We start from the raw sequence: 22,088 nt of genomic DNA on the forward strand, positions 1-22,088 counted from the left end.
AAAAACAAAAGAATAGTATTTATTGGACTAAACCCAGTTTAAGAATAAACGAAGTTCCACCTTTCACACAAACAAGGTTAAAAATCACACAACAACAGGTTATAGTCCAACAGGTTTATTTGGAAGCACTAACTTTCAGAGCACTGCTCCTTCATCAAGTGGTTGTGGAGATTAAGATCATGCTCACAGAATTTATACCCAAATGAGTCCTGTGTCACGGAGATGCAATTAAGTAAACAATCTTAGATTAAAACTTTCATCTTTTATAATGGGATGTGCTGGTTTTTGTTCTTTCATACACAAATCCCAGAAATTCTTTTCAGTGATATTCTCAAGATCGCTCAGCCTTTTAAACAGTCGGTGTGAAGTCTGTCTGCGTACCTATGCTATGCCAGACCAACAAACCCTCTGTATAGTATTACAGAGTTTTACATTGAGCTTTATGTAAATTCTGTGTCTTATGATCTTAACCTCCACAACCACCTGATGAAGGAGTGGTGCTCCAAAAGCTAGTGCTTGCAAATAAACCCATTGGACTATAGCTTGGTGTTGCGCCATTTTGACCTTTGTCCACCCCAGACCAACACCGGAACCTACAAGGCATGTTCACAAAAACCAATACTCTCGAAGTACATACACACAGATTAGAGTGTTGAGGGACAGATGAAGCAATTTACCGTCTAGTAAAGTTAAACAGATATAAAGATCTTAAAAGGTTGATGATGTAACTGGCTACAGACTGAAACCCTACGATCCTTCTGGCTTTTGGTGAAGATGATGGCAGTTACCTCATCTCTTCATTTCGATAGTGTTGAGTTTGCCCTGAGCAAAGGTCTGCCGAGAAAACGGAGCTCAAATACAAAAACAAAATCCGCTGGCTTGTCACAAGACGCACTCTCTCCAAATGCGCTGTGATCCAAACATGGTTGCACCTAATAGGATATAGCTGCACAGTTTGTAGGGTTAAGTCACATCTGGATACTTCCTTTTCATAGCCAGAATCCCAAAGTCCCAAGGGATATGTCTAAGGCTTAGTCCTCCCCCAGTTGACCACTCAGGTGGTTATCTGGATGTTTTGGTAATTGGAAGGGTATAGCTGTTGTGTTGTGTTTCATTGTATACTTTTAAAGAGGCATGATCCTAAAGTCATCACAACATCATGGCATGTGACCTGACAGGGTAAAATGAATGCCAATGAAAATATGCTCCTGTTATGACCATTAGTTCGACTTTAGCACAGACAATCGTGTGTCTGATGAAGTACTGTTTGTACATAAATTGAAGCTAGATGCTTCAAAACAATGACATTCATGTCCTGTTTGTGTTACACAAGATAATGATTGCCAAGTCAGTTAAAATGACCCTGTTGCATTCACCACCTTCGACAGCCATTCCCTCGTACAGAGGCAGAGCCATCTGCAATTCACAAAGACTGCTTCATTCCTTTTCAAGCCCATGATCTCTGCTCCCTAGAAGGACAAAAGGTGCAGATACATGGGACACAACCATCTCAGCTTGCAAGTAGATGACTGTTCAGTTGATGTCACGGGATCAAAGTCCTGGAATTCCCTCCCAACGTGAGTGCATCTACGTCACACAGATTCAAGCTGGCAGCTCACCACCACCATGAATTAAGAGTGAACAACAAATGCTGACCACAGCCTGGGAAAGAAGAAGTACAAACATATACACACATAACGAAGTGCTAAAATGCTTGTAAAATAAACTGAGACAGGATGTCAATACCTGTTAAAATACAGGTCAGTGCATCTAGCACTGCAGTCAACACCCTCCCATCAATATCTGAAGTCATGTCTGTTAAGGCAGCCCATGAGAAGAATAAAGAAATCTATCAAACCTGTCACTCCTGCTATTACTAACGGCCATCAATGCTGAAGCTGCAATCAAGTTGGAATCACAAGACATTGTTCGTTTCTCCTCTTAAAAACCTATCCACATCTGATACAAAGCTGAGAAGAAATCAGGAGCGGTTGGTTGGCTCAGAGGACAAATGTATAAAACTGAAAGAGCCCAGTACAGCCATTCTGTCATTTAAACACAGGCCACAGTTCAGAGATCACTTTAAAGAGAGAGAGAGAGAAATGCATTGAAAGGATACTCTTTTGGGAAATTTAACAACTAAACCATTTGAAAGTTGAAAATAAATAACTAATGCGTCCTTTCTCCTTCGAGGAGTAGATTGCTCTGCGCAGGCCTATCACCACCATGCTCAGTTTGCCTTAAACTATAGGTGTCCCACCTGTAACAGTAGGGTCACACGAGATTCATTAAGGCCAGACTTAAAGTTTGCAGAGGGTCACAGCAGTTTACAGTACAAAAGGTGGGGACGATCCCTCCCATTGTTTCAAAGCTTTTGATATGCAGAGTCAAACAAAAAAAATTATTCACCTGTGTGACTGCTCCTGACAAGCAACCCCCCCACCCCTTCCCCACGATACCATTCTATCCTCTGCTTCCTCCATATTTGATCACTGGATAAACATAACGGAATAGTGTAGGTTAGACTGGTTTCGCAGGTCAGCGCAACATTGAGGACCGAAGGACCAGCGTGTACTGCACTGTCATGTTCTATTTGTTTTTTTTCCTTCAAATCATGGACTAAATTTCTTCAATTATAGCCTGCAGCAATCCAGTTTGAAGAATTTTCACCTCAACAATCCCCTTCCATCTCGGAGTTGTTTTAAATTGATGGGTGCTTGCCAGGTATTCCATAACCAGAGTAAACCGTACTTTCATCTAAGTCCTATCAACCCTCCTGACTTGGCTCTTCAATCTCATGTTCACCTTCTCTGTGTGAAGAGAAATAGCCCCCATTTCTCAACAGCTCACGATCATTTCAAGGTCAATTATCATAGATCCTTTACAGCTTAAGATACTCGACAAGGGAATTCCCATAACTCCAGGTGCAGCCTCACGTGTGTTGTACAATTTATCACCACATATGGGCTCTTAGACCATTGCCTTCGTTCCTAAGATACAAATGATGATGATGATGTTAGTAACCTGCACTCATACCTTCACAGAATAATGATGCGACTTGCTTAAAGTTGCAATGCTTCAAGGATTGACCCAGAGTCTTCAGGATTTAAAAATCTATCGCCAGGACACCGTCGTTCGTAACCCTGGGAATAAACGAGAAACAGAGACACATGTTTAAAAAAAAAACAATTAAATGCAGCTTTCTTTGAACATGTCTGTTTACAAGAGCTTTTTTAAAATAAAAGGGGTTGGAAACAACTGTTTGGTTGACAGTCCAACATTATCAGTTGGAGGAAGAGTCCTTCTGCTTTCTTGCCTGCTGTGGAATATGTGCTGACCAACTGAGTGTTGGAGTGAGTCATATGATCAGAGTTCCAGGAATACATTTAAGCAACCCTACCAGGGCCTAGTTCAACTCCTTTCAGCAACCTCCCATTGAGCTTGTATTTATTTCACTGTGACTCCCCCACCCAAACTAAGTCACCTTGGGGGCCTACTGTGTTCAACTGCATCTGACCCAAGTGTCCGTTTCAATTTTTCATTCACAGCATCTGAATCATCAGCCATAGCTGATTTGGCAGCATGCTAGCCTCTAACAACACAGAAATAGGTGGGAAGACAAGGGATAAGGCAGAGACACAGTCTACAGAGGGATATAGACAGGTTAAGCAAGAGGACAAAAACTTGACAGATGGATTATAATGTGGCAAAACATAACGTTATGCATTTTGCCAGGAAGAATAAAGGAGCTAAACATTATTTAAATGGAGAAGGACTGCAGAAAGCTATAAAACAGAGGGATTTGGTAGTCCTTCCCCATGACTCTCAAAAAGCTACAACTCCAAGTTTAGTGGGCAAGAGGGAATGGAGATGGAATGTTGGCCTTTATTTCAAATGGAATTGAACATAAAAATAGTGCAGGGAGATCTTGCTAAAACTATATGAGGCATTAGTCAGACCACAGCTGGAATACAGTGAACAGTTCTGGGCCCTTCATCTCAGCAAAGGCATTCTGGCATTGGAGGTAGTCCCAGGTTTCAGATCCCAGGTTTGGAGCGACTGTCTGAGAAGTTGTGCAGATCAGGCCTGTACTTGTTGGAAACAACCTTGTTAAATACACAAGAATCTTAGAGAACAAGACAGGGTAGAAACAAAGGGATTCTGGATTAGTGGTGCTGGAAGAGCACAGCAGTTCAGGCAGCATCCGAGGAGCAGTATAGGGCTTTTGCCCGAAATGTCGATTTTACTGCTCCTCAGATGTTGCCTGAACTGCTGTGCTCTTCCAGCACCACTAATCCAGAATCTGGTTTCTAGCATCTGCAGTCATTGTTTTTACCTCGAAACAAAGGGGTCTACTTTCTTGAGGGACAGTCTAGAACCAAGGGACATAATTTCTGAATAACAGGTCTCCCATTTAAAGACACAGATGAGTGGAGTTTCTTCCCTCAGAAGGTGGTAAATGTATGAAATTCTTCACCACAGAGTAATATAGAGGCTGGGTCACTAAGCATATTCAAGGCTCAGGAAGATTTTTCATCAGTAAGGGAATTAGGGATGACAAGGAAAAGGCAAGAGAATGGAGTTAAGGATCATCAAATCAATCATGATCATATTGAATGGTGTTGCAGACTCAATGGGCTCAATTATCTGCTCCTGCTGAGTCTTAGACAGGACTATCAGAGGTTCTGCCTTTCAGGTGATTCATTAAACCAAGGCCACACTTGTCTTCTGGGAAGATCATGAGGGAATGCAGCTGAATTACTGATGACGACATTGTCAATACTTATCCTTCAGCATCATAAAAAGGAGATTATCTGCTCATTATCTTATTGCATTTAGAAGGAGCTTTTGGAGCACAAATTAGCTGTCACATTACCGGTTTGACCAAAGTACTTATACTTCAGAAAAAATGTCATTGGCTTTAAAGCATTTTAATGTATCCAATGACCATGACAATGACTAAAGTCATCTTTATAAAGTGAATGCTTGAGTGCAATGACTCTTCGGATGGATTCCATCTTTTAAAAAAAAGCCAGCGGATTCAAAACGTTAACTTTGTTTCTCTCTCCACAGACTAGCTAATAGCATCTGATGAGAGAAAAACAGAGTCAAGGTCTCAGGTTGAAACAAGCTTTCATGACAAGGTGATATGTTAAGGGCACTACTTATAAATGAGCCATTGCATGCATGCATGCATGCATGCATGCATGCATGTATGCATGTATACATATTTTACATATGGTACATTCCTTTACCTCTATAAATCAACTGCATGCTCAAGAACATTCCCAACTTTGCTAAGCACAACTTGCCTTTTGAAAAAAACTACGTAGTTAGAACACAAGCTGCGAAATAGGAGCAGGACTAAGCTATTCCATCCCTCAGGCCTGGCCTGCTATTCAAGATCATGGCTGACCTGATCCTACAGGCTTCAACTCCCTCTTACTTCAAAACCTTTCTTGCCTCCTCTTTAAATACTTTCAGTGATCTAGCTTCCACAACTCACTTGGGTACAGATTTCGACTCAGATTCACTCGTTTCTGGGAGGAGACATTTCTTCACGTCTCCTTATTCTGTAACAAAGTCACTTAAGTTGGAGATCCAGCCCACTCATTGAGACATCATCTCAACATCAACTCTATCGGTCCCCTCAGCATCTTACATGTTTAAATAAGATCAACTCTGTCTTCCAAACACGACTGAAAAGAAGTTCTATCCTGCTTAGCCACACTTTAGAAATCAAAACCTTCATTTTAAGAAGCTTCTTGAACCTTTTTTTTAAGACTACATTCAGTGTAAGTAAATCCTTTCTTCATTACAGGAGCCGAAACTATTCGCAGTACTCCAGGTATGACACCATCAACAACTTGCACAGTAGTGTCAAGACTTCCCCAATTTTTAAACTCCAATCCCCTAACAAGAAAAGCTAAAACTCCAGTTGCCTTCTTAATTACTTGCTTCGCATGCGTCTCACACACACAAACACCCAAATCCACTGGACTGTTATTTTTTGGAGACACTCTCCATTTAAGAAATAGCCTGTTTTTTTTTAATTTTTCCCTTTAGTGCACGGTTTCACATTCCTACATTTAACTCCAGCTCTCAAGTCCACACCACTCACTCAACCCATGTCTATCCCTTTGCAAATTTCTTATAACCAGATCACAACACGTCATCGCACCTGTTTTTGTATTTTCAGCAAATTCGGATGCATCACACTCTGCTCCTTTCTCCAAGTCGAGAACCTAGATGGTAATTAATTGAGGCTTTAGGAGTGCATGTGGCACTTATTTAGTTAGGTCATTCCAAACAAAAATTTGACCCATTAATCCAGACACTGCATCTTCTGTGCTAAGCAAGCCTCAATCCAAGCTAAAACAATTGACATTTCTTCAGTCCTGGCTTATCTCCTGAACCTCTTAAACATTTAGGCAAGAGCCAAGCGATCTTTTGTTCACTTCACTGTGTGAAAGAAGGGATTTTAAATTCGAAGATCTCCAATTCCAAGCTGTGATGCTCATATATAGCAAATTCCTGATCCTAGCTCAGCCACCAGGGAAGCAGAAGAAAAACAAAGACATTTGCACATGATCTCCACAATAACACAGTAACGGGCAAACAGGGAATTCTGCTTTGGAAAGCTTTTGGAATGATACATTAAATAAGGTACCAAGTATGGGATAGCACCAAAGAAGCAATGGACATAATATTTTCCTTAAAAAAAACGTTGTGTTAAATTTGTACATTCCACTCGTAAATCCATATTCTTGACAGTGATACGTAACGACCAAGCAACAACATTTCTTTTTCTTTCTTTCTTCTCGATGTGCTGTGGACTTATAGATCAAACAGTTTTCATTTTCCTGGTGACACTCCACTCTTAAGCCACCAGGGACCAAAATGCATGAACAAATGGAGAATTGGATATCGCACCCAGACTGGAAAAAGCTGCTTTTACAGTCTCTATTCCAACTGTCACAGTATCCACTGGTTGTGCTGAGCAGGGTCAGCCAAAGTGCAAGCAGTTCTGCTCAACCCAAACCCCAACTGAGTTTTCACTGGCTGTGTTGTTGCTGTTCGAAAAATGGGGCAGAAAACAGGTAGCAGATCAGTGATCAGAGGACAACAATTTAAATGGAATGAGCAAAGCAAGCAGTCAAAACAAGAGAAACTATTGTCTAAAAAAGTTGGATCTTCCACAAGGTACATGCATGAATGTTTGTGCAGGCTTGTGCGACAAGATTAGCAGATTGGAAACTATAAATTTCCGTACTCTTGAAAAGAGAGCTGTTTCCCTTTGCGACCATCAGGGCTCATGCAAGAATGCCAAGTTTCAAACGATCACAACAATTTACAGTACAGGAGTAAAGCGTGCTGATTGGTTGGCTGATTTGCTGAGGCATTACCATCAATAAGGTAGGGCTTAAAAATGCTATTTTTTAATACCCACACTTTACATGGTGTAAAATTGTTTTAAAAAGAACAAATAAGTACTGACTTAAGATGGCCACATTGATTTCATGAACTGACTCAACTGATGGTCAGGTGATCAATCAGAAAGACTTGGGTTGAAATGAAATTAACATTTCTTCGCAGTGACCAAAACCAGTTACTCAGATAGGTCTCTCCTGTTTAATTTATACTTTTCTGGATATGTTTCATGTCATGAATATGAAAGCCACCTGTAAGTAATCCAGCTTGCAAAAAGAATGCCAGACGCAGGGGATATGCAATTCAACTATATTTCAGGCAACTGCTTTTGGACACATCAGAACAAAGACTGGGGAAAAGCTGGATTTATGACAGCAGAACTGGTACACTCTCTCACTATTGACTTTCAGCCTCTTGGCTGGCAATAGCCAGTGTAAAGCAAATCAGAGAAGCAACCAGTCATTCAAGGAAATTCATAGATTTCAATGACTGCGGTGGGAACAGCCATGCTCTCAGGTTAAAATGGAATATATTCATGAATCTAAAGACATTTAAACTGCTTATTCTTTTGCCTTCTCGTCTGCATTAGGCACCATCCCCTTGTTAAACTTTACATCAGCGTTTGTGTGCAAGTGTGATATAGTGTTTCAAAATCTTTCTCAAGGTTAGCAGGAAATAAAATTCCTCAATCTTTTACTTGAGAAAACCATATAATCGGCACCTTCATTTTGAACGAGTAAACTACATTTTACACGTGAGTGTGACATAACTTTGTGCTGAGAAGATGGAATTTTTTAATGCAACTAAACAAGGGGTTTCAAACATTGACAGCCAATTCACCATCATGCACCTCCCACAGAACCTGGTGGTAACATAATAGAGAAAACAACAAGAAACTATGGACTTGCCAACCCTCATTATAATTCAATAAAAGAACAAGATCTTTAATCTTTCCAAGAGCTGGCACAAACATGCTGAGCCAAGTTATTATCCTCTGTGCTGCAAGCTCTATTTGCTGGACATATTTATGTTTCAGTGGTCTTTGAGTTGTGTATGAGAATATGGGAACAGGTAATTAAGAAACCAAAGCAATGGGAATCAGTGATTTCCCAAAACATTCTTTGCCCTACTTGCTCCATCAGCTGTAAAGCCATTTACAGTGGAGAAGGACATGGAAGCTAGGGAACTTGGAGAAATAAATAATAAAGTCTTCGAAAGGATTCATATTACAGAAGAGTTGATGCTGGAGGTCTTAAAGTGCATAAATGGGAAGATAAATCTCCAGGACCTGATCAGTTGTTTCCAAGAATTATGTGCGCGGCCAGGGAGAAGATTGCTGGGCTCCTCGCGGAGATATTTGTATCATTGACAGTCATGGGAGAGGTTCCGGAAGACTGGAGGTTGGCTAACATCGTGACTTTATTTAAGAAAGGCTGTAAGGAAGAGCCAGGGAGCTAGAGACCAGTGAGCCTTACGTCAGTGATGGCTAACTTGTTGGAGTAGATTCTGAGGGACAGGATTTACATGCATTTAGAAAGGCAAGAATTAGGGAGAGTCAGCATGGCATTGTGTGAAAGAAATATAGTGTCTCACTAACTTAATTGACTTTTTTTCAACAAGTGACAACAAAGATTATGATGGCAGAGTGGTAGACATTGTCTATCCGGACTTCAGCAAAGTGTTCAACAAGGTTCTACATGATAGATTGGTTGGTAAGGTTATACCATGTAGGATCCAGGGGGAGCTAGCCAATTCAGCACAAAATTGGCTTGAAGGCAGGAGACAGAGGGTGATGGAGGAGGATTGCTTTTCAGACGAGAAGCCTGTCACCAGCAGTGTGCTACAAGGATTGGTGTTGCGTCTACTACTTTTCATCATTTGTGTAAGTGATTGGAGTGTGAATATAGGAGGCATGTTTACTAAGTTTGCAGATGACACCAAAACAGATGGAGGAGTGGACAGTGAAGACTTTCATCTCAGAACAACAGGAACTTGACCAGACGGGCCAATGGGCTAAAGAGTGGCAGATGGAGCTGAATTTAGATAAAGGTGAAGTGCTGCATTTTAGTAAGGCAAACCAGGGCAGAACTGATACAGTTAACAATAGGGCTCTGGGGAGTGTTGCCGAACAAAAAGACTTTGAGGTGCAGGTAGATAGTTCCTCAAAAGTGGAGACACAGATATACAGGTTAGTGAAGGAAGTGTTTGGTATGCTTGCCTTCATTGTCAAGTGCACAGAGTATAGGAGTTAGGATGTTATGTTGCAGCTGTATAGGCCACTTCTAGAATGCTACGTACAATTCTGGTCACTCTTCTATAGGAAGAATGTTGTTCAATTAGAACTTGCGGATAAGATTTACAAAAATGTTGCCAGGATTGGAGGGTTTGAGCTAGAGGGAGAAGCTGAGTACACTTGGGCTACTTTCCCCCAGAGCACCAGAGGCTGAAGAGTGACAAGAGAGGTTTATTAAATTATGAGGGTCATGGTTAGGATGAACAGCCAAGGTGTTTTTGCCTCAGGTCGTGGAGTCCAAAACAAGAGGACATAGATAGAAAAGGACCCAGGTGGGTGGGGGGGGGGGGGGGGGGTGTCCGCGTGTGGGGGCTTAACCTTTTGACCCTGAAGGTGGTGCATGTATGGAACAAGCTGCCAGAGGAAATGGTGGAGCTAGTACAATTACAACATTTAAAAGGCATCTGCATGGGTACATGAATAGGAAGCGTTTAGAGGGGTATGGGCCAAGTGCTGGCAAATGAGACTAGGTCAGATTGGGATGTCTGGTCAGCATGGACGGAGTTGAACCAAAGGGTTTGTTTCTGTGCTGTATAACTCTGACTGTACATGGGCTTATTTTTATAAGCCTGAGATGAAGAGGAAATCTCTTTCTTCAGAGGGCTGTGCAATTTTGAAACTCTGCTTCAGGAGGCAGGGTCACTGAATAAATTTAATCAGAGGTGGATCGTGCTGCAGCAACCAGTTGTGTTCAAGGAAGAACTAGATAACAGCATAGGTATAGAATGGATAGAAGGCAACGCTCATATGAGGTTGTTTATAAACACAGTTCAAATGGGCTAAAATCATCTGTTTCTCTGCTATACATTCTATATGTTCCATGAACAAGCTGCCTTGTATTTACATTGCACGTTGAGAGACCCGACACTATACAGCATTTTTCACTATTTTGTAACAAAATACGTGACAATAAATCAAATCAAATCAATCCTCTATTCAGATTTACTAAAGAAAGAAACAACACTGGCAATTATTTTTAACTTAAATAGTGCTTGTTCACTTCTATCCTTAAAATGTTCACCATTAATTGCATGTCATCATCTACATCTGCTTTCTAAGATATTGTATTTCTTTTTAAATCTCTTTTCCAATATCAGTTTAGATTTCTCTTGAGCTCACAGTGTTCCTTTTCCCACCTGAGCCCCACACATCCTGTTGGCAATTTCCTGAATATATCACAAGAGAAAAGCACAGGCAAGTTAATGCCAAAGAAAGCTCCTCATCCCAGTCAACACTCCTTCACCACACAGGACCAGCTGTCATTTCCAAAACATGTACCCACTACTTCTGTGTTGTTTTGCATCTGTTTTCCTCAGGCTTACTGCCCATGCAGGCAAAGTTAAAAATCACATACCACCAAGTTATAGTCCAACAGGTTTATTTGAAAGTACAAGATTTCGGAGCACTGCTCCCTTGTCAGGTAGCTCGTGAGCCTTTTGTCAGGTAGCTCGTGGGATAGCCTCCAACCAACTGACAAAGGAGCAGTACTCCAAAAGCTAGTGTTTCTAAACAAACCTGTTGGACTATAACCTGGTGTTGTTTGATTTTTAAACTTTGTCCACCCCAGTCCAACACCTGCACGCCCACATCATGGCTGTCCACGTCTACCAACACTTTCACCAAGAAATTGGATAGGCACTTGAAGGTTATAAACTGTAAGGCCACAAGGTTACAGAGGGAATGAGGACGATGGGCTCACTCCACATAGAGGCAGCATGGACACATTGGTTTGCATGGCCTCCTTTCTGTCCTGTAAACAACGCTAAGCTTTTATACAGAGGTAAAAACTCAAGAGTCAGCATTTGCTCCAAAGCACAATCTTAAAAACTGTGTGTTAAGTAATCAGTTGAAGTCAAGCTATTTTAGTTACAATGAGCAATATTCAAAACTATCTGCATGCAATAAAACTCACCAACTACAACGAAGCCTTACTCCAAGTTCAAACTAATCAAAGAAACTTGGCTTTTGAAATCAATTCCCCACAGTGTGGTGTTAACAGGTGCATAAATCACTCAGATAGCAGAACAATAACACCTTTTGTCTTCGTCCACTGTCCAATCTCTTCCTACTGTTCCTCCTTATTACATTCTAACTGACCTCCTGTTGACGTTACATGGTTTTAGAGTCATGGTATTAATCAGCAATGTGTGCTGGAGAAAAGTGCGACATGTCATGGAAGTACAAGCTAGACCTGTCACTCAATCTCATGGCCTCTCGATCTCTGAATCGCAACTCTCCATTCTTGCCTCCGAAACACAAGGTCAAGTGCAAAGGCCAAGTCTGAGACTCCAGTGTGATGCTGAGGACTATCTGCGATGCTATTGTTTTGGATGAAACAACAAATGGAGATCTTACCTGCCTGACTGGGGTCCAGGAGCGTTCTTGCTCTTCTTCAATATCCATCCCTTGATCAACACTCACAGAGCACCTGCTGATTGTCACATTAATCAACTACATTCCTAATTTTAAAAATGTTAACAGAATACATACAAGCCTGTAAGGGGGTGAAGTTTTTTTTTCTTTGTTTTATTCACTGACGGGATGGGCTGATTGCTGGCTGGCCCCACACTTATAATTTGTCCCTTGAGAAGATGAGAGTGAACTGCCTTTGTGAGCCAGTGCAATCCATTTAGTGTCGATACAACAACAGAGAGGAAGTTTCAGGGTTTTGCCTCAGGGACGTTTTTTTGGGAGCGGGGGGATTTTAAAAAAAAAGGAGTCAAAACTGGGCAGAGAAACAATATGTCGGGAGAATGGACTGGTTGGACCAAATGGTCTGTTTCCATGCTGTGTGATTCTATGGGAGAGGGAAAGTCATAAATGAAGGGAGGGAACAGAGAGGGAGAGAAGGGGGGAGTACAGCAGAGAGGGAGACACCTGGGATGGAGGGAGGGGACAACAGAATGGGAAGCTGGGAAGAGAAAGACAGAGTGGGAAGGAAAAAGATGCAGAGAGCAGAAAGCGAGTTTTGGAGAGATGAAGGGAGAGTACAATGATGGCAGGGAGGGAGACAGAAGAGTGGGGGGGGGGGGGGGGGGGGGGGGGGCGGGGGGGGGGGGAAAGGAGAGAGCAAAGAGCCGAGGATGAGCAGAAAAAGAGAACAGAGTGTCCTAGAACTTGATATCTCTGATGCTGAGGATCATGCAGGGTGATTGCAATAGAACATATTGGACATGCCAATTCTCCAAGGATGCGTAACAAAGATTTCTATCCAGGCCCTTGTTTCAATAGTGAACCGAACTCCCAATTCTACTTTAAAAGGAATGTAACTACTGAATGATCTACTTTGCAAGATCAACTATTGCTGCATACTTGCACGATTTCTCAGGACAAACTCAAAATCACTGCCTGATGAAGGGCTTATGCCCGAAACACCGATTCTCGTGCTCCCTCGGACGCTGGCCTGAACCACTACGCTTTTCCAACACCACACTTTTCAACTCAACTATGAAAACTTCCATCAGTTTTGTGTACAGTCTGCGGGCACTGTATGCCAGCTTTCCTCTGCACTACCCAAAATTAACAAAGCTGAACATTCACTTCCAATATTTACATTCTTTCAAAGAGGAGAGCCACGGACCAGTGCAGGACTGTACACCTTAATATATGCCCATGTCCACTCATTATTACCAAATACAAAGCTAGGATTTACATGGACTTAGCATCATAACATCAAGATATATTCTTTCAATGAAGCAGCTAACCATTTATCTTCTCCGATATCAGCACTGATCAAGGTTAATATGTTCTCTACCTAAAAAGATCTAGACTTGCTAATGCAGCTCAAAGCCAACCCAGGACTAGTGAGCCAGAGAGTAAGGAAATATGTGGTGTATCTTGAAACTTACTAGTTGGCTGTTAGTTTAAGAGTCAAACCCCAGTTAATTTTGAGGCCAAACTTGCACAGGGCTGGTCATTTGTATCACGGTTCATAGATGGTTACCTTTCTGGAATAACACCCACATTTTCTATCTCCATTAAGCCACCAAAACTCAAAATTTCATAAAAGAAATGCATATACTGTATGACTTCATATGGAATTGCACAGTGAACATGCTTGTTTGTGTACACACAGATCTTCTGACCTAAATACCTGGTGACACATTCTGATGCCCTGCCATCTGTCATCATGCACTCTTCAACTTCCGCCAGCAAAATAAAAACAGGAAGTCTGACAAGGGAAATAAAAGGGAAAAGAAATAGCACTTGTCATTTAGAAGACAGTGACACATTCTGGTATAGGTACTGAATTCATGACACTTGCAAGTCGAGGTGACAACTAATCACTTGCAACATGACGACAGTTCTGTTACATTGCTGCCTTATAATGCAGTCCAATGTTGCCTGCGAACCAGCATGGACCACCTGGGATTACACCAGATGCCAAACGGCTTTAAAAAAAAATACAAGAACAGGAAACCTACCTAAATTCAAATAAAGATCTGTCACAGAGCCACACACTTCTATCCTTCGAATTTTAGTGAGGCATTATTTCAAATCCATCCCTCCCCCTCTCCACCCCATCCGTCCCATACAGAGAAAGCACTTTGCATAAAGCAAAATGCTCTGGCTCTATTCTAATCAATCAGACAGCAGTGCTGAATTCCCACAGGTTATGCACACAATTATGACTAGAGTATGCTACATTTAATTGACAAAAATGCATTTTGTGCTGAACTCTGAAATACCCTAAACTGTGACTGCTCAACATATAAATGTACGTAATAAGGATCTTAGTTCCTAAGATATAGGAGCAGAAGTAGGCCATTTGGCCCATCAAGTTTGCTCCACCTTTCGATCATGGCTGATACGCTCCTCACCTACATTTTTCTGCCTTCTCCCCACAGCCCTTCAACACATGATCAATTAAAAATCAGTCTAACTCTGGATAAAGGGAGGCCACAACTAACAAGGCAATGAAGTAACTTCCAAGTGTTCTGCAGGGTGATTGGGGGGGGAGAATCGGTATATTGTAGAATTCAAATATTCTTCATGCTTCACTGACTGTAAAGCACTTTGGAATGTCCTGGGGTCAAAAAGCACTATACACATGCAAGCTTTTCCTTCATGATCACTTCAATATTTCAATTTTCCACTTCAAAGGAAACAGATATCTGACCAACTTGCATGCTCATGTATTACTGTCGATGCAAACATTACCACAATATAAACAAAAATCCAATCAACTTTTGTTTGTTATGTTGGGAAGCATAACTGAACTCTTAAAAAGAAATAGTGACTACAGAAATTCTGGGGCAAAACTGAACTACATCTTGGGCAGATTTTGACATGGAGAGAGAATTTTGTTGGAGATGCACCATCACATTTTGGCGTCTATCGTTCCGTGAATTTGCAATTTGTAAGAAAGGGTGCACAGACAACAGTTGGTGTTTTTGCAAGGGTGCGTATGGAGGAGGGGTGAGGGAGGAGGGGTACGTGTGGGGGTGGTGGTGTGTGGAGGGGGGTGCGGTGTGTGGAGGGGGGTGCATGTGGCATATGTGTGGGGGAGGAGGGGTTTGATCCAGGTTTACTGGGTATTGGTGATGTGAAGGTACTTGCCACTAAAGTGAGATTTACTCACAAAGACTTGAGGTTGGGGAAACTGCAAGAGCAGCTGCATTGGCTGCAGGGAATGAAGTCTAGGACTTGTTGGACAGAAAGCAAGATGAAGCACAAACCTGCAAAGAGGTGTGGTAGGTTAGAGGACTGGACACACTTTACAAACCAGCGAAGAATAACCAAAAGGATAATGGAGGCAGAAAGCAGTGTCTGAGGTGGAGCAAACTTGATGGGCCAAATGGCCTACTTCTGCTCCTATATCTTAGGAACTAAGATCCTTATTACGTACATTTATATGTTGAGCAGTCACAGTTTAGGGTATTTCAGAGTTCAGCACAAAATGCATTTTTGTCAATTAAATGTAGCATACTCTAGTCATAATTGTGTGCATAACCTGTGGGAATTCAGCACTGCTGTCTGATTGATTAGAATAGAGCCAGAGCATTTTGCTTTATGCAAAGTGCTTTCTCTGTATGGGACGGATGGGGTGGAGAGGGGGAGGGATGGATTTGAAATAATGCCTCACTAAAATTCGAAGGATAGAAGTGTGTGGCTCTGTGACAGATCTTTATTTGAATTTAGGTAGGTTTCCTGTTCTTGTATTTTTTTTTAAAGCCGTTTGGCATCTGGTGTAATCCCAGGTGGTCCATGCTGGTTCGCAGGCAACATTGGACTGCATTATAAGGCAGCAATGTAACAGAACTGTCGTCATGTTGCAAGTGATTAGTTGTCACCTCGACTTGCAAGTGTCATGAATTCAGTACCTATACCAGAATGTGTCACTGTCTTCTAAATGACAAGTGCTATTTCACCGAGCAAAGTGGTTGAGGAATCCTGGACTTGGGTCCTGGATACTACCTTTAAATAGTTCCTGACATCAGCAGATGTCTGGCTCGAAGTTTGGAGTGAGAGAATTTGGCTAACCTAAATATTAGGAACAGAACGGAGTTCGAGTCCTCATCAAATGGAGATGGCAACAAGTACTATGGTTTAAGTGTGCACCTCAATGTTACTGCATGAAATTTATGATTAAGAAATCAATGAACATTTGATCTCAAGATACGATCTAATTTACTGAGCTTGAAGATGGACTGCAACATCACAGATAAAACGACCCCTAACAGCTGAGAGGAATGCAGTCAATTGTGAGGTGATTACATTTTAAAACATCTCATTAAATCTCCGAGTGCAAGAACATTCTCAAAAGGGTGTAATAGAAACTCGAAAATAGAAAGGGCGTAATAGTAATGAGCAACTTGGTTTGGGGAAGTGACACATTTGACTTTAGATTGCCGCAAGGCAAGAAGCTCAAATAGAAACCTATTAGACAGTGGCAGGTGCCAGTTTTAACACTCTCATACTATCTTGCTGAATGAAGAACAGCAGCTCCAGACTCAGGCAAGGGAAGAATTAGAACTTTCCCCAGGACCATGTTTCTATATATGAAAAAAGTAGAGACAGCAGAAGAAAAGCTCTCTATGGAGAAAGGAATTTTATTGGACCCAACACCCTTTTGATGGAGTGTGTAAATGCTAGAATTCAAAATTATTTGAACTGGTGTAACCCACAAGACCAGTGTGATTTTTAACTTGATGAATCTACAACACCAGAGTATAGTCCAACAGGTTTATTTAAAAGCACGAGCTTTCGAAGTACAGCTTCATCAGATGGTTGTGCAACCACCTGATGAAGGAGCAGCGCTCTGAAAGCTAGTGCTTCCAATTAAACCTGTTGGACTATATCCTGGTGTTGTGTGATTTTTTAAACTTTGTACACCCCAGTCCAATACCGGCATCTCCAAATTGAGATGCATCAAGGAGTGCCTCATCACATCCAGAAATACTCAGGTGAAGTGGAAAGACTGTCAAAGGGCATTGGAAATATTTACTTGGCATAGCGGAAAGAGGTGAATACCTGCTGCATTGCTGGGAGATATTTTGACTATTCTTTTAATGCTACATATTTGCAAGAAGTGTGGCACGGAGTTAAAACATTTCACAAGTCCAATTTTGATGCTATTTCTTAATATAAAACTTATTTTTTTCTTTAGTCTGACGCATTAGTTGCCTTTTATTTAATGCTCATTTTGTCAAACACTAAAAGTTTTGAAAAGTGAAAACTTGTCCATTGATTTAGTTTCATTGTTCATATGGGAAATTGATCTCTTTTAAAAAGAAGTTATTGTTGCCTATGGAGATCAACCACCTGGGTCCAGAATGGTGCAGTAAATGATTAAAAACACAAAATGAGATGTGAGCAAACCCAAAAGTTAGGATTCGCACTTCTTCAAAAAACAAAGTTAACTCTAAGCTATGAACATCAGATTTTTAAACTAAAAACATACAAAAGTATTTCTGGTAACGCAAGGTCAGAACACACTACAGCTTTCTAATCCAACAAGGGGCAAGTGCACTCCAACAAACCCAATCACAATTTCAGTTATGAACGCAAACAAAACTACAAAATCATTTACTTCAAAATATATAGTTCTGGTGCACTGGCAACAAAACAACTCTCATTACATTCAGATTATTCTTTTCTTTTTAAACCAGTTATCTATCAAGTACCTGCTGCACTACTCAATCTGCACTTGTTCTGCATGCATTGTTGATACAAGATCACAAAAGATGCAAGAGGACAAAAGTAGGTACACCTCAATACTGAAGCATTACAAAAGCCCCTTATAGTTAAACACCAGAGCACAAAGTTTCCCCTCTCGTTTTTAACTACACACTCTCCTCCTCACAAGTGAAAGAAACCTCACAGGTTTTGATGACTGCAACAACAGGCTCTATCTGCAAAGAGCAACTAAAAAAGGCAGGCTTCCAACTGAATTCCACTCTCAACTGCAATTATTTGAGAAGACTTGCTTTTATGTAATGGCCTGCACAACCCATGACGTTTCAAAGCACTTTACAACCAATTAAGTATTTCTGAAGTGCAGTCATTGTTGTGAAGGAAAAAAGGAAAAAAAAGCTTCACTATAATTTTTCATTCCAATTGAAGTTCAGACAAGAGGAATTGTTGCTTCAGGAACAGAATATGCTTTCTTAAACTATAAATAAACCACTTCTTGTCAACTTCGCACAGATTAAAAGTTGCACTTCCAAGCTTCACCAGCAACTATGTGGAATAATAATTCCCAATTTTATTCTCAGATTCATTCAATCTGACAACTTGCTTTTTTTCTTTCAAGATCTGAAACAAGGTGTTGAGGCAGAGAGAAACTATTGTTACTTTCTCTGTTGCAACCATAAATATATCTTCCGATTAAGAATCCACCAAGCTCACCTAACCTCTTCCTCTTCTACCAATCTGAGCTAACTCAGAATCAAGAACAGATAATTCTTCGTAAACTGGAGGAGACAAAGCCATCCTATTTCCATTGATTTAATGATATAACACAAACTGCATTGATCTGTCGACTAAGGAACATTCCACCTTTTCACAGAAATCAAGTATATGACACAGTGTCTTGTCGCTGATGAGTTGTATTCATGAAAAGAACAGGACTCAATTGTCAAAACCAACAAGGAAAACTTTGTCCTGTACATTCAGAGATTGTTGGGTAACATATGAATACGCTCAATAAACTACTTACAGGAATTTGTAGTAGCATACATCAGCACAATCGCTATTCAACAACATGCGCATCAACTCATGGCCCATCAAAAAAATAGGCATGCCTCATATTATGCAAATTTTCTGCAGATTCAAACTTACAGATAACAGCAAATCAGAAAGCAAGTTGAACAGATGAATTTAAAGCACTCATCATCATCACAATTTTAACAGGCTGAATATGATGACCACACAAAACAAAAAGCTGCCAAAGTGTAAACACTTACTTTTCAGGATTGTCTGCAGTGCCCATTTTAGATGGTGCCCACATGCCAATGCCAAAGAACTTGATGCAGACAATTAGTTACTACAGAGACATGACTGAAAGGAAATTCATTTTGTAAGGAAACTATGCCTTTAAGAGAGCAAAAAGGGTAAAAAAAACATACTGAAGTCTAACTTGCATCCATTTAGCGGCTTCACTAGAGCAATATTCCAAAATGCTGCATAAGTGAATAATATAACCTCGTCTGATGTTAAGCCACATAATGAGAAGCTAGAGGTGAACAGAGAGGCATTGCAAATGAACATTGCAGAATTGAGGAAGTTGTCTGTCAGATATTAGATAATAGGAGATAATGAAGATTGCAGATGCTGGAGAGTCAGAGTAGACCATGTGGGGTGCTGGAAAAAGCATAGCAGATCAGGCAGCATCTGAGCAGCAGGAAAATCGCTGTTTCAAGCAGGACCCTTCCATCATGACAGCTGATGGAATGTAAGTTCAATAAGTATAAATCTGGAAATGAAAGCAAGTCTCAGCAGTGGCAGACCAGGAAACTAGCAGGGAATAGTATTAAAACTCATCTGGCCTATGAATTCCCTTTAGGGAGGGAAATCAGTCATTCATACCCGTTTTGACCTGTATGTGACTCTGCATTGATAGGAAGTGGCTGAATGTTCATTGCTCTCTGAAATAACTGAGCAAGACGTTCAGCTCAAGGACAATTAGGGACATGCAACCAATACTGGCCTTGTCCTGTGATGTAGGCATTGCTGGCAAGTATAAACTGCTGAAACAAAATTTTATTCAAGTATTTCATTTTCACTCATAGCACTCACTTCTCATGCAGTAACATCAGCTTTCAACGTGAATTTGTATTTTTTGTGAATTTCCCTGATGAGTGAAAAATGAAAAACTTGGACGAAACGTCCCTTTTTCCCCATAATACTCTAAGTTCTGTATGACCAAATAATGATTCGGATGTGAACATAGCAGGTATAGTAGGCTTGCAGATGACACCAAAATTGAAGGAGTAAGAGACAGCAAAGGAGGTTACCTCAGAGTACAAGGGGATCTTGATCAGATGGCCAATGGACTGAGGAGTGTTGCTGAACAAAGAGACCTTGCAGTGCAGGTTCGTAGCTCCTTGAAAGTGGATTCACAGGTAGATAGGATAGTGAAGAAGGCATTTGGTGTGCTTTCCTTTATGGGTCAAAGCATTGAGTATCAGACTTAGGAGGTCATGTTGCAGCTATACAGGACATTGGTTTGGCCACTTTTAGAATACTGCATGCAATTCTGGTCTCCATCCTATCAGAAGGATGTTGTGAAACTTGAAAGGGTTCAGAAAAGATGTACAAGGATGTTGCCAGGGTTGGAGGTGGAGCTATAGGGAGAGGCTGAACAGGCTAGGGCTGTTTTCCCTGGAGTGTTGGAAGTTGAGGAGACCTTATTGAGGTTAATAAAACCATGAGGGGCATGGATAGGATAAATAGACATGGTCTTTTCCCTGGGGTGGGGGAGTCCAGAACTAGAGGGCATAGGTTTAGGGTGAGAGGGGAAAGATGTGAAAGGGACCTAAGGGGTAACTTTTTCCACAGAGAGGGTGATTCATGTATGGTAAGAGCTGCCAGAGGAAGTGGTGGAGACTGGTACAATTACAGCATTTAAAAAGGCATGTCTGGGTGGGTATATGAATAGGATATGGGCAAAAGTGCTGGCTCATGGGACTAGATTAGTTTAGGATATCTGGTTGCATGGACGAGTTGGACTGAAGGATCTGTTTCTGTGCTGTACATCTCTGTGACTAAGTGTTTTTAGGAATGAATAATGAAAAATCAACATTGCAGTTGAGTGGGTGTTTTCCAGTTTGAATCAGGCAAATTGTTGGGATAGAAAGTAGTTGCTTTTCCTTAACATTTTTTCTCCCCACTCACTCTGAGCCCAATATCAACAGCGGGTACAAAAAGGTGAACTCAACATTCTGTTACACAGCATTGAGCTTGCACTGTCTTCCAAGAAAGTGGTAGATTAGGATGCTTCAGCCAGAGCTGGTCCACTCCATCAGATTCTTTTTTCCTCCTTTGTGGTCTCTCTCTCTCTTCTTGGTGATGTCCTGAACTCGTGGCCTTAGCGGGGACCTGTCATGGCAGTCTCTCAGTGCACTGGCATGGCCTTAGCTGGCGAGGAGATTCCAGAACAGTCTCCCGGCCTTGACAACCTCAAGATGAAGCCCGGCACATTCCGGAATCAATGGCTGGTGGGAACTGGAGACGGAGGTGGTGGCATGGACTGGGTCAGAAAGACTGTTGTTAAAAACTTGTTATTTCTCCATTGAAACATCGACTCTCCTGCTCCACTGTGCTTTTTCCAGCACCACCCTATCTACCCTGTCAGCTATTAGAATGTATCGAAGCATTAATATTTACCTGCATTTCAAAAGAACACCATACATTTTCTTGGCATGCTTACTTGGCACCGTATCTAGAGGACTCAACTTCTTCCTCCAGAATATGGAGGAGGAGCGTATTTTAGAAGGAAGCATTTCACTGCACAAATACCAAGACTGGAAGCTGCTGTCTAATCTATTCCACATCAATGACCAGCATGTGTTACCCTCATGGTCATCCAAGCTACAAAACCCTGGATTCTAAATGTTAACTTCTCCTTCTCTCCACAGCTACCGCTAGACCTGTTGACACTCTCCAGCAATGCGTGTTTTTATTTCAGATCTTCAGTATCGGCAGGTCTTTGTTTTATTTTCTAATCCTCAGACCCTGGCTAATGCTCTAAAAGGACACAGCCATCCTGACAGCTGACAGAATGTAAGTTCAATAAATCTAGAAATAAAAGTAAGTCTCAGCGGTGACAGACCATGGAACGAGTAGGGCTTGTTATTAAAACTCATTGGGCCTGTGAATTGCCTTTAGGGAGGGACATCAATCATTCATATCTGCCCTGACC

At 41.3% G+C, this 22,088-nt stretch overlaps 1 protein-coding gene across 9 annotated transcripts in view; it reads right to left on the minus strand.

Annotated features, from left to right (window-relative positions):
• LOC140476467 (alpha-(1,6)-fucosyltransferase) overlaps nt 1–22,088 on the minus strand; it is a 741,369-nt gene that overhangs the window by 687,529 nt on the left and 31,752 nt on the right. For 7 of the 9 annotated variants that reach the window (XM_072569145.1, XM_072569137.1, XM_072569134.1 and 4 more), the window contains one exon: nt 3,037–3,143. The exons of the other annotated variants lie outside the window; for them this stretch is intronic. The gene's annotated coding sequence lies outside the window, so the exon portion shown is untranslated. The remainder of the gene's footprint in view (nt 1–3,036; nt 3,144–22,088) is intronic. 9 annotated transcript variants of the gene reach the window in all.

The sequence above is a fragment of the Chiloscyllium punctatum genome, chromosome 4, assembly GCF_047496795.1.
Source record: "Chiloscyllium punctatum isolate Juve2018m chromosome 4, sChiPun1.3, whole genome shotgun sequence".
In the NCBI taxonomy this organism is placed as follows: domain Eukaryota; kingdom Metazoa; phylum Chordata; class Chondrichthyes; order Orectolobiformes; family Hemiscylliidae; genus Chiloscyllium; species Chiloscyllium punctatum.